At 42.5% G+C, this 13,002-nt stretch overlaps 1 protein-coding gene across 1 annotated transcript in view; it reads right to left on the minus strand.

Moving 5' to 3' along the window:
* Positions 1–9,500, minus strand: part of LOC112226561 (junctional protein associated with coronary artery disease-like) — a 32,049-nt gene extending 22,549 nt beyond the window's left edge. The window contains exon 1 of the mRNA XM_024390960.2: positions 9,368–9,500. The gene's annotated coding sequence lies outside the window, so the exon portion shown is untranslated. The remainder of the gene's footprint in view (positions 1–9,367) is intronic.
* Between the last annotated feature and the right edge of the window lie 3,502 nt (positions 9,501–13,002).

A 13,002-nucleotide genomic window follows, 5' to 3' on the forward strand; every position in this document is an offset into this window, starting at 1 on the left:
ATGTAGGGGAGAACAAACAGGGGAGAGAGACAGGAAACAGGTAACATTCTGTCAACACTGTCCCAAACGGTCCAACCTTTCGGTTACTGGCCCAACACTCTAACCGCTAGGCTACCTGCCGCCCACTACTTAGAGAATAGGGTGCAATTTGGTTATGGTATAGGGTGCCATTTGGGACACACAGTTTCAGAGCTTGTTATGTCTGATTAGGTCACTGGAGGGCGGACAGTAGACTATTTGTATTTTGTTCCTGTTCCTGTTACGGCCAAGTTACACCAGGCACTACTTCTAGCGATCGAACTACCGGAGGTCAGTAATTTCTTGAACCTAGAAGTAATTTTCTTGAAGTCTCTTCTAAAAAATAGAATTAGTATATTATGTGAAAATGTATTTCCTATAATAGATTGAGCACTGAATAGAATGAATAGTAGTTTAGTATGTTTCCCAAATGGAACCCTATTCTCTACATACTGCACTACTTTAACCAGAGACTATGGGTTCTCATCAAAAGTAGTGCACTAAACATGGAATAGGGTGCCATTTGAGACACAAACCTGTAACACATTCCTTTCAGTATTTATTGAATGGCTGTGTATTTTTTTCTCTGTCTCCAACTGACTCAGCCCAAATCAATCTGTTTCCAGATTAGCACAGCAGGGGTTGCTATAAACAGATGCCATTCAAAAACAAAGTTTAAAAATATATTTTATGACATGTTGCTCTTCTTTCTGACAATAATTGTAGTCCCAGTCATTTTAATAATATTAAATTGTCTTGCCAGATAAAAGAAATGCCTCAATGTTTGACATGAAAGAAACGTATAAACTGAAAAGTGGTATTGTACAGTAAGAACTTTTGAATTACAACCCAAAACATTGTGTTTGTCCTGGCTGAGTGACTTGCAACATTGCTCGGGAGCAGTGTTGGAGAAGCTACTCTGAAAATATAGTTACCAATTAGAAGTTAAGCTACACTAAAGCTCCCCTTAAGAAAAATAAAGTTTAATTAACTAAAGTAACTTTGAAAAAGTAGTTCACTACATCCAAACTACTTCATGAAATATTATCATATCTAAATATGAAATGTCATAGCATACACAAATTGCAAGAACAGATCACTTTGGAGTCTGATTTTAACAGAATGTGTAATATAGTCTAGTAAACACAAACTATTTATTTTATTTTTTGGTATTTTACCCCCTTTTTCTCGAACTTGTCTCATCGCTGCATATCCCCAACAGGCTCGAGTCACCAGATGACTGAGGTCAGCCTGTTGGCGCCTGTCCTGCCACAAGGAGTCGCTAGAGAGCAATGAGCCAAGTAAAGCCCCCCAGGCCAAACCCTCCTCTAACCCGGACGACGCTGGGCCAATTGTGCACCGCCCCTAGGGGACTCCCGATCACGGCCAGTTGTGATACAGCCCGGGATCAAACCTGGGTCTGTAGTGACGCCTCTAGCACTGCGATGCAGTGCCTTAGAACGCTGCGCCACTCGGGAGTCCCCAAAAACGATGTTTCAAGTGAGAATTAGGCAGGTCGGGCCTACCCATATTTTCTTTTTACAAAAAAATTAGTGTGTGAGTGTGTGTGTGTGTGTGTGTGTGTGTGTGTGTGTGTGTGTGTGTGTGTGTGTGTGTGTGTGTGTGTGTGTGTGTGTGTGTGTGTGTCTATAAACAGTAGGGAGGGAAAACCCATTTTGGTGATTATTGGTATATCATCAAAATAAATCAATCACGACACGTTTCTGGACTGATTCAGCAGTTTTTACCTCATTAGGTACAATACTGTTGGAAATATATGTTGAAAGTTAAATGTATATTCCTGAAACACAAGTTTCAAATGATACTGTCGCCGCTTCCTGTTGACAAAACCTATTAATAAATAGTCCAATGTTGTTACTGGTGTAATTACATTATTGCTGCACATGTATAAGTGCAACTTAAAGGGGTAGTTCACCCAAATTACAAAATGGTTGCCTGGCGGGTAGGAGCGTTGGGCCAGTAACCGAAAGGTTGAAACCTAAAGGTTGCTGTATCAAATCCCCAAGCTGACAAGGTAAAAATATGTTGTTCTGCCCCTGAGCAAGGCAGTTAAAACACTGTTCCCTGGCGTCGATGACGTGGATGTCGATTAAGGCAGGCCACCCTTAAGGCATCCCCCCGCACCTCTCTGATTCAGAGGGGTTGGGTTAAATTCGGAAGACACATTTCAGTTGAATGCATTCAGTTGTACAACTGACTAGGTATCACCCCTTTCACTTTAAGTTAGCCTTTGAAGACAGTCTCCAGGTAAACCAAACCAAATCATGGATTGCTGTCTTACATCTATAAGTACCTAGGTGTCTGGCTAGACTGTAAACTCTCCTTCCAGACTCATATCAAACATCTCCAATCTAAAATCAAATCTAGAGTCGGCTTTCTATTCTGCAACAAAGCCTCCTTCACTCATGCCGTCAAACTTACCCTAGTAAAACTGACTATCCTACCGATCCTCGACTTCGGCGATGTCATCTACAAAATAGCTTCCAACACTCTACTCAGCAAACTGGATGCAGTTTTTTATTTTATTTATTTCACCTTTATTTAACCAGGTAGGCTAGTTGAGAACAAGTTCTCATTTGCCACTGCGACCTGGCCAAGATAAAGCATAGCAGTGTGAACAGACAACACAGAGTTACACATGGAGTAAACAATTAACAAGTCAATAACACAGTAGAAGAAAAAAAAAGAGTCTATATACATTGTGTGCAAAAGGCATGAGGTAGGCGAATGATTACAATTTTGCAGATTAACACTGGAGTGATAAATGATCAGATGGTCATGTACAGGTAGAGATATTGGTGTGCAAAAGAGCAGAAAAGTAAATAAATATAAACAGTATGGGGATGAGGCAGGTAAAATTGGGTGGGCTATTTACCGATAGACTATGTACAGCTGCAGCGATCGGTTAGCTGCTCAGATAGCAGATGTTTAAAGTTGGTGAGGGAGATAAAAGTCTCCAACTTCAGCGATTTTTGCAATTTGTTCCAGTCACAGGCAGCAGAGAACTGGAACGAAAGGCGGCCAAATGAGGTGTTGGCTTTAGGGATGATCAGTGAGACACCTGCTGGAGCGCGTGCTACGGGTGAGTGTTGCCATCGTGACCAGTGAACTGAGATAAGGCGGAGCTTTACCTAGCATGAACTTGTAGATGACCTGGAGCCAGTGGGTCTGGCGACGAATATGTAGCGAGGGCCAGCCGACTAGAGCATACAAGTCGCAGTGGTGGGTGGCATAAGGTGCTTTAGTAACAAAATGGATGGCACTGTGATAAACTGCATCCAGTTTGCTGAGTAGAGTGTTGGAAGCTATTTTGTAGATGACATCGCCAAAGTCGAGGATCGGTAGTTTTACTAGGGTAAGTTTGGGGGCGTGAGTGAAGGAGGCTTTGTTGCGGAATAGAAAGCTGACTCTAGATTTGATTTTCGATTGGAGATGTTTGATATGAGTCTGGAAGGAGAGTTTACAGTCTAGCCAGACACCTAGGTACTTATAGATGTCCACATATTCTAGGTCGGAACCATCCAGGGTGGTGATGCTAGTCGGACTTGCGGGTGCTGGCAGCGAACAGTTGAAAAGCATGCATTTGGTTTTACTAGCGTTTAAGAGCATTTGGAGGCCACGGAAGGAGTGTTGTATGGCATTGAAGCTCGTTTGGAGGTTAGATAGCACAGTGTCCAAGTACGGGCCAGAAGTATACAGAATGGTGTCGTCTGCGTAGAGGTGGTTCAGGGAATCGCCCGCAGCAAGAGCAACATCATTGATATATACAGAGAAAAGAGTCGGCCCCAGAATTGAACCCTGTGCCACCCCCATAGAGACTGCCAGAGGACCGGACAGCATGCCCTCCGATTTGACATACTGAACTCTGTCTGCAAAGTAGTTGGTGAACCAGGCAAGGCAGTCATCAGAAAAACCGAGGCTACTGAGTCTGCCGATAAGAATATGGTGATTGACAGAGTCGAAAGCCTTGGCAAGGTCGATGAAGACGGCTGCACAGTACTGTCTTTTATCGATAGCGGTTATGATATCGTTTAGTACCTTGAGCGTGGCTGAGGTGCACCCGTGACCGGCTCGGAAACCAGATTGCACAGCGGAGAAGGTACAGTGGGATTCGAGATGGTCAGTGACCTGTTTGTTGACTTGGCTTTTGAAGACCTTAGATAGGCAGGGCAGGATGGATATAGGTCTGTAACAGTTTGGGTCCAGGGTGTCTCCCCCTTTGAAGAGGGGGATGACTGCGGCAGCTTTCCAATCCTTGGGGATCTCAGACGATATGAAAGAGAGGTTGAACAGGCTGGTAATTGGGGTTGCGACAATGGTAGTTTAAGAAATAGAGGGTCCAGATTGTCAAGCCCAGCTGATTTGTACGGGTCCAGGTTTATCACAGTGCCATCCGTTTTGTTACTAAAGCACCTTATACCACCCACCACTGCGACCTGTATGCTCTAGTTGGCTGGCCCTCGCTACATATTCGTCGCCAGACCCACTGGCTCCAGGTCATCTACAAGTCCATGCTAGGTAAAGCTCCGCCATATCTCAGTTCACTGGTCACGATGGCAACACCCACCCGTAGCATGCGCTCCAGCAGGTGTATCTCACTGATCATCCCTAAAGCCAACACCTTATTTGGCCGCCTTTCGTTACAGTTCTCTGCTGCCTGTGACTGGAACAAATTGCAAAAATCGCTGAAGTTGGAGACTTTTATCTCCCTCACCGACTTCAAACATCTGCTATCTGAGCAGCTAACCGATCGCTGCAGCTGTACATAGTCTATCGGTAAATAGCCCACCCAATTTTACCTACCTCATCCCCATACTGTTTATATTTATTTACTTTTCTGCTCTTTTTGCACACCAGTATCTCTACCTGTACATGACCATCTGATCATTTATAACTCCAGTGTTAATCTGCAAAATTGTAATTATTCGCCTACCTCCTCATGCCTTTTGCACACAATGTACATAGACTCTTTTTTTCTACTGTGTTATTGACTTGTTAATTGTTTACTCCATGTGTAACTCTGTGTTGTCTGTTCACACTGCTATGCTTTATCTTGGCCAGGTCGCAGTTGTAAATGAGAACTTGTTTTCAACTAGCCTACCTGGTTAAATAAAGGTGAAATTAAAAAAAATAAAAATAAAGAAATACCTTGTCCATAGACTGCTTACAGGAAAACACGTTATTTTTTTGTTTGGGTGACCAAAATTTGGATAATTAAGTTGAACTATCCCTTTAACAGGACTTCACAGCATTTTTCAATGACAGCAACATGAAAGGATATTTTAACTCTACATGGCAACAGGTAACTGAACCTTATTCTGTGTTCCTCAATACAATCCCTCCCAAGGGTAGCACATTTACTAACTAAGACGCCTGATTCAACTAATAAGGGTTTGGTGATTACCCCAATCAGGTGTGTTTAGTGCAGGGCTGGAACAGAAATGTGCACACCCTGTGGAATGGCGCTGAAGAAATGTATCAATGTAGCAATTCCAGATTCCTCGTTTAAACTGCTTGTTCTAAACAGATGGAAGCTGCTTGTTCTAAACAGATGGCTTAGGCCATAAACAAATGCACACAATTTCAAATCCAAAGCAGTAGAGAAGTCAGCAACATATGTCCATATGGAGCACTTTTGGTAGGACATCAAAACAATTCAAAGCTTACATCCCAAATGGCACCCTATTCCCTATATACTACACTACTTTGACCAGAGACCTATGGGTCCTTCCCCTGGTCAAAAGTAGTACACTATATAAGGAAAATGGTGCCATTTGGGACACAAATAAATTCTAGTTGCCCATTATAAACAAGACTCAAATTAGGTGGTATAGTTTGTGGGGGGAAAGGTAGCCAAGGTGTGTGTTTAGTGTTTAATAATATAGTCATAGAATGGAGAAACATTTAACCTTCAAACTGTGGTTAGCGGGGCTGATTCATATCTGCATTTTCCTGATACAAGTTATTACAAATATTTATTATGCAGGAATAAATCTGTGCATATATCCCAAATGGCACCTTATTCCCCATATAGTATACTACTTTTGACAAGATCCCTATAGGCCCTGGTCAAAAGTACTGCACTATAAAGGGAATAGGATGCCATTTGGGAAACACCCTTCCACTTTATCTCCATCTTGAACCAGAGGGACCACTAATGGACAAGGGTCATATGACTGTACTGTATGTACATCCACATCATTTCTCACTTGCCATGTACTATTTACATTACGTTTTTTCAGTTTCAGTCTACTTATAGTCCAGCAAATTCTCATGACCTCGAATTGACCTTGGCACATTCATAATTTAAAAACATTGTAAATGTCCAAAATGGCACCTTATTCCCTAACCTTTACAGAAAAAACACATGCATTCATGCGATCACATGGGATCTTATATGAAGTTAATGTAACATGTAAAGCAACGTGTGATAACGTGAAACTACAAGTGAAAACGTGATGACGTGAAGTGTTCCAAAAACACCTGTTTTGCACATTTTCCACAAGTGGAATCATGTATTTTTTCTGTAAGGCAGTGGTCACCAACCGGTCGTTTGCGATCGACTGTTCCATCATCTAGGCATTCCTAGTCAGTCACCAAACATTTATGCAGACAAGCCAACGATAAAGGCTTGCTCTTTTCCCGGAAGATACACTTGATTCAGAAACCCTGCGCAACGGGTAGGCAGTGTTCGCATTTTGAACCATTTCATTTGTCTGAAGGGACAAACTCCGCCTACCTGGCAGACCAGGAGAGCTCTGGCTAGTTCAAACTTTTAAAACCACGACCAGAGAGAAACGGTCAAAGAATACAGGAAAGAGCTATATGTTCAAGTTCATGCAGCACTGTCAACACTGTTTTTATAAAACGCACTTCTTCCAGACTCCCGCGCTGAAGCTGCACTGGATCAGAAGTGTATCGATTGCCCTGTGTTTTTATTATGAGCACTTCCTCATGTCTATTTTAATATCAAGGAATATTTCACGTTCTCTGGTTATATGAAGAACATGAATTTGTGCATGAGGCAGAAATAATGAAGTGCGACTCGAGTTTCGCCATCAGTGGGAGGACGGTATCCCCTCTGGTCAGTCTCACCGGAGGAAAAGAGAGAGCAGGGACCATGAGGCAGACCCTCTGCTGCTCTCTCCCTCCCTCCGCCGAGACTGACCAACAGATGGCAGCTACCGTACCACTCGTCCAGTAAAATAAAATGAAGAAGCTCATTATTTCAACTTGTGTTCAGCTATGCCTCACAAGTGATACAACAAGTGATATTTTTGTTATCAAAGCTATAGTTTTGAAATATAATATGGTCCGAGAAGAACAATATCGGCAGGCCTAGAATATAGCCAATATACTGTGCTAATGTATTAGCCCTACTGTACAAATTGCATTCCTACAGACTGTTTTTATTAATGGTAGAGCTCGGCTTGCTTTTTTACTGCGAAAGTGAACTTGACTCAGAAAAGGTTGGTGACCACTGCATATAGTGCACATAGGGCCCTGGTCAAAAGTAGTGCACAATACAGGAAATAGGGTGCCATTTGGGACTCACTTCATGAGTCTCTAGTAAGCACCCAAAGGTGGCACTTGAGGTAGAACTTTGAGTAAATAACATCTTCAAATCATCTCTGACATCTAAAACAGCCTACGTGCCCTTTGATGACTCCAGGCCCCTTGTGTGTGGTGTCAAAACAGCTGAAGCACCTGCTGCCTGCCTGCTTCTCTACAATAACACACAAAATATCTCAAGGGTTTCCATTGGAAACCAGCACACACACCAGGCACAATGTAGAAGAGTAAATATGGCAAGTCTAAATTGACACAATGGAAAGTAGATGCTTAATTACTCTCTCTCTCTCTCTCTCTCTCTCTCTCTCTCTCTCTCTCTCTCTCCTCTATATATATATATATATATATATATATATAACAAACCAGCAGACCAAACAAAGTGTAGCCTACAGAGAGAAACTACTTTTGAGGAGCTGAAGGAGAGATGTGGCTATATTGAAAACATTCAGTAACTACGTCCCTGATGGCACCCTATTCCTTATATAGTGCACTACTTTTAACCAGGCCCTATGGCTCTAGTCAAAAATAGTGCACTTAAACAATGCCTCATTGAGCAAGGTCACTACTGGAAGAAGAACACCATGCAAACTCCAGCAGAGAAGGTAATGACATACGGTAAAGACTGACTGATTCAATGCATGCAGGGTGTGCTGAGGTTTCCAGAGTTACTGTCTGCTGTTGACCTGGCACACACCTCTTCCTCCCCTTCCCTCAGCTCACCTCCGATCTCCTGGCTCTGTTGAGTGAGGCCCCACTGTTGCCAGGGTTGCATCCCAAAATGGCATGGGCGCTGGTCAAAAGTAGTGCACAATCTGGGTAATAGGGTGCCATTGGGACGCAAGCCTTGCAACACCATGCATCCTAACTCTTACCTTAGGATGGATATCTACCATGCCATTTTATTGGAGACCTAAAAGTCAAACAGGCACACTGTTTTGTATGGCTTAGGCAGGTTTATGAACTTTGTCATCTAAGTTGAAACCAAGTATTTATGTTTGGACCTTTTCCTAGATATTTGATTCCACATGCCTCTATGCAGGCACTATCATTAGAAACAGATAGGCCTACTTACTATATGCCACCACTGCCAATCAATAACAGATCCTGCTACTATGTAGACTAGATAGATACAGTAGGCTATGGTATGACCTACTCCATAGAACCTTGCTATAATGCAGTGTTAACTGATACAGCCTATACATAAAATTGACCTGTTAAGAATGATTTCTCAAGTCAGCTTTGCACTCCATACAAAACACATTGCTTTACACTGTAGGCTATAGGTTACTGCAGGTAGGCTATATAGGCTACTAGCGCCTATGGAGAAAAAAATCGATACTTGCACACAAGTAAAATGAAAATGTGAGCGGTCGGGCATTGACGAACAGTCGTTAGCCAAATCATAACCCCATTGCAATTTTACATGCTCCCCGAAATACACCCATCATGTCATAAAATACACATTCAGATCTCGCCATCAACCGTTGTTAAATGTTGATTAATCAAAGGGTGAACATTTTCCCGAGTGCAAATTTAAAGCGCCGTTAATTTAAGGCTTTTGCAGATGCGTCTTGGCTGACTGTGTGTGTGTTTACCAAGACTCAAACAGTCACCCTGCGCTACCTTGTACGTGAAGCAAAAATAGACAGCCCCTCCCCTGAAAAAAAAAAACAATATCTGCATGGTAAAGAATACTCCTAGTATACATATTTGCGAGATCGTTATAAACGCTTAATGGCATAGATACGCATCCTACCTGGAAGATGTTCGGCGCGGCGGTTGCAGTTCCCCTGCGCCCAGCTTCAGTCGCTGAGAGCACAGCACAGCCCTTCTGCTGAGCATGCCTATAACGATAGGGGAGGACGCGTTGCCAGGGTGGAGTGTGTTCTTCTCAAGCGCTAAACCAGCCGCTACACTGTGCGTTCGTTGTTCGTTAAAAAGGGATTTCAAAATGGTTTCTTCCAAACTGTGTAATAACTTGTTTTTTTCTTGCCAGAGGCAGAAATAAATGTTTCCCATATCATTGTGTGTTTATATTGAAACGAGTATCCGTACATACAGAGCCATTTATTCCATAAATATATGGCTCTGAATACATTGAAGTACTGTGTATACATGAGTATACATGATTGGTATACATGGGTATGCACATACACATACAGACAGGGAGCACACAGCATACTAGCCAGGGCTAGGGCACGTTGCCTATGTATCGTGCATCCCAAATGACACCCATTCTTACTCTCCCAAATGACACCCATTCCCTATATAGTACACTACTTTTGAACAGGTCTGGTCAAAAGTAGTGAACTATACAGTATAAAGAATAAAGTGCCATTTATGAACTATGCTGCCACTGAAAAACAATACAGTGCAACTTCATCTTCCAATCAGCATTGGACATGTGTCCTTTTGCTCTCTGATGTTATTTCCAATCGCACACCAAAAAAGTGGGGGAAATAAAGCTTTTCTTGTCTGATGACTGGATTGCAAGTCCTCCATCCCCTCCCTCTGCTATTTACTGTAGGCCTACGTTGTCTTAGCTTGCATCACAAATACCACCATATTCTCTACACAGTGCACTACTTTTGACCTACTATTAACGAGAGCCCTGGACAAAAGTAGTGGACTATATAAGGAATAGGATTCCATTTGGGATCCACACTTTGTTTCTATTTGCCTTGCTTGGGCTTTACAGTAACACTTGGTTGGTCTGTAATACACAAATCTTTCAGAGAGCGGTGAGGCTGTCATGGCACACACGGGTTCCCTCAAAGTGCAGTATGTCACAGTTGGCACAGGAAGGAAGGTCTGAACAGAGTGCATTTAATTAACCAAGCTGTCTTGGCATTGGACGGGAGGGGGGACACTCACTGGCGAGTCATCACCATCCACCATGCACCACCAAGGGCATGTTTCAGCTCTCTGACTGCCATACAGTTACACATTAGCACCGAGGGAACATGCTGCTGTGCTGTCTGTGGAAAACTGTGCTCTGATAGTACATGCTTTTTAGGAATGTTGTCAGTGGTAGTACAGTGCCAGTCAGTAGTACAGTACCAGTACTGTTCTCAGAGGAGAGGAATATAATGTACTGTAGAGGATATGTTAGTCTCTTCTCTTACTGTAGAGGGTCCAGTAGTCTCTGTTTTTACTGTAGAGAGTGCATATTAGTCTTTCATTTTTATATTTGGACTCATTTACTCCATTATGATGGATGTGTCTGAAATGGCACCCTATTCCCTATATCATGCACCACTTTAAACCCTAAGGTCCCTGGTCAAAGGTAGTGCACTACAAAGAGAATAGAGTGCCATTTGGGTTAGGCGATGACAAGCAGCCGTATCTCGCGCCACAGGAATCACCAGGCTCTGAGTGAGTGCTGCATCATCTCTTCCAGCACTTTCAAATACTTTGACTTTTTGCTTTGCCCTTCCTGGAGTGCCAGATGAAGTAGGGTTTACAGATTTGAAACTATTCTATTGGTTCTATTGTGCCAGTCAAGCTCAATCCAGCTCAAAGTATTTGAAATTATTTCAAATAGTATTTGAACTCAGGTCTATACTGCTAGCTAGCAGTGTTTGACTCTGTAATAGGAGCATATCATTAAATGACAGAGGGGAAATCATTCAGCCTTACCCATTTCCTGCCACGTGGCACAATGTCTGGCGGTCCATGGGTGGTTTAACCCTAACTGAAGCCATGTTGGGCCTATTTTAGAACAGAGGGTTGACTTACGGGGTAATAAAATCCTTTCAATACAAAATGACCACTTCTGACTAATGGGAAGTTCATATGTTGAAATGCAAAGCCAAAAGAGCACTTGGGTCTTATGGAAGTTGTATCAGACTGGAGACACAATATGTGACCCAAATGGAAAAACCCAAAACACCAGTCTCAATGTCAACAGTGAAGAGGCGACTCCGGGATGCTGGCCTTCTAGGCAGAGTTCCTCTGTCCAGTGTCTGTGCTCTTTTGCCCATCTAAATCTTTTCTTTTTATTGGCCAGTCTGAGATATGGCTTTTTCTTTGCAACTCTGCCTAGAAGGCCAGCATCCCGGAGTCACCTCTTCACTGTTGACGTTGAGACTGGTGTTTTGTGGGTACTATTTAATGAAGCTGCCAGTTGAGGACTTGTGGGGCGTCTATTTCTCAAACTAGACAGTTCAGTCAGTTTGAGTGGTAGTGTAGATTTATGATTGGACTGTTTCTCAAACTAGACACTCTAATGTGCCTGTCCTCTTGCTCAGTTGTGCACCGGGGCCTCCCACTCCTCTTGCTATTCTGGTTAGTGCCAGTTTGCGCTGTTCTGTGAAGTGAGTAGTACAAAGTGTTGTACAAGATCTTCAGTTTCTTGGCAGTTTCTCGCATGGAATAGCCTTCATTTCTCAGAACAAGAATAGACTGACGAGTTTCAGTAGAAAGTTATTTGTTTCTGGACATTTTGAACCTGTAATCGAACCCACAAATGTTAATGCTCTAGATACTCAACTAGTCTAAAGGCGGACAGTTTTATTGCTTCTTCGATCAGAACGTTTTCAGCTGTGCTAACATAATTGCAAAAGGGTTTTTTAATGATCAATTAGCCTTTTAACATTATAAACTTGGATTAGCTAACACAATGTGCCATTGGAACACCGAAGAGTCATGGTTGCTGATAATGGGCCTCTGTTACACCTATGTAGATATTTCATTAAAATCAGCCGGTTCCAGCTACAATAGTAATTTAACAAAACTAACAATATATACACAGTATTTCTGACAAATGTTATTTTAAATGGACAAAAAAGTGCTTTTCTTTCAAAAACAAGGACATTTAAGTGACACCAAACTTTTGAACAGTAGTTTATCTAGAAGTAAAGGAGACTATAGAAAGAGCTGCCATTTTGGTTTTTGCTACAAATAGTTGTGGTAGAGCCATGTGGCTCATCTAGTTGATAGACAGTTTAGGACCCTGGAAACGATCATCACATAAGTACCATATCATATGGAGACCATTGATGTGTCCCAAATGGCACCCTATATCAGTGTTTCCCAACCCTGGTCCTCAAGTACCCCCAACAGTACACGTTTGTAACCCTGGACCAGCACACCTGATTCAACTAGTCAACTAATCATCAAGCCCTCAAAGAGCTGAACGAGCTGTGTTTATCCAAGGCTACAACAAAAATGTGTACCGTCAGGGGTACTCAAGGACCAGGATTGGGAAACAATGCCCTATATAGTGCACTACTTTTGACCAGAGCCCTACGGCTCTATGAAGACATTACAAAAAGACCAGGGGTTTTATTCCTTGACGTGGTAAATACTTGAGGACACCCACTGTCTGGCACTGTATACATGGAAGTGCAACAGTAATATATGTAACGTATTCAAGACCTTTTAAATTGT

The sequence above is a fragment of the Oncorhynchus tshawytscha genome, linkage group LG28, assembly GCF_018296145.1.
Source record: "Oncorhynchus tshawytscha isolate Ot180627B linkage group LG28, Otsh_v2.0, whole genome shotgun sequence".
Taxonomy (NCBI): Eukaryota; Metazoa; Chordata; class Actinopteri; order Salmoniformes; family Salmonidae; genus Oncorhynchus; species Oncorhynchus tshawytscha.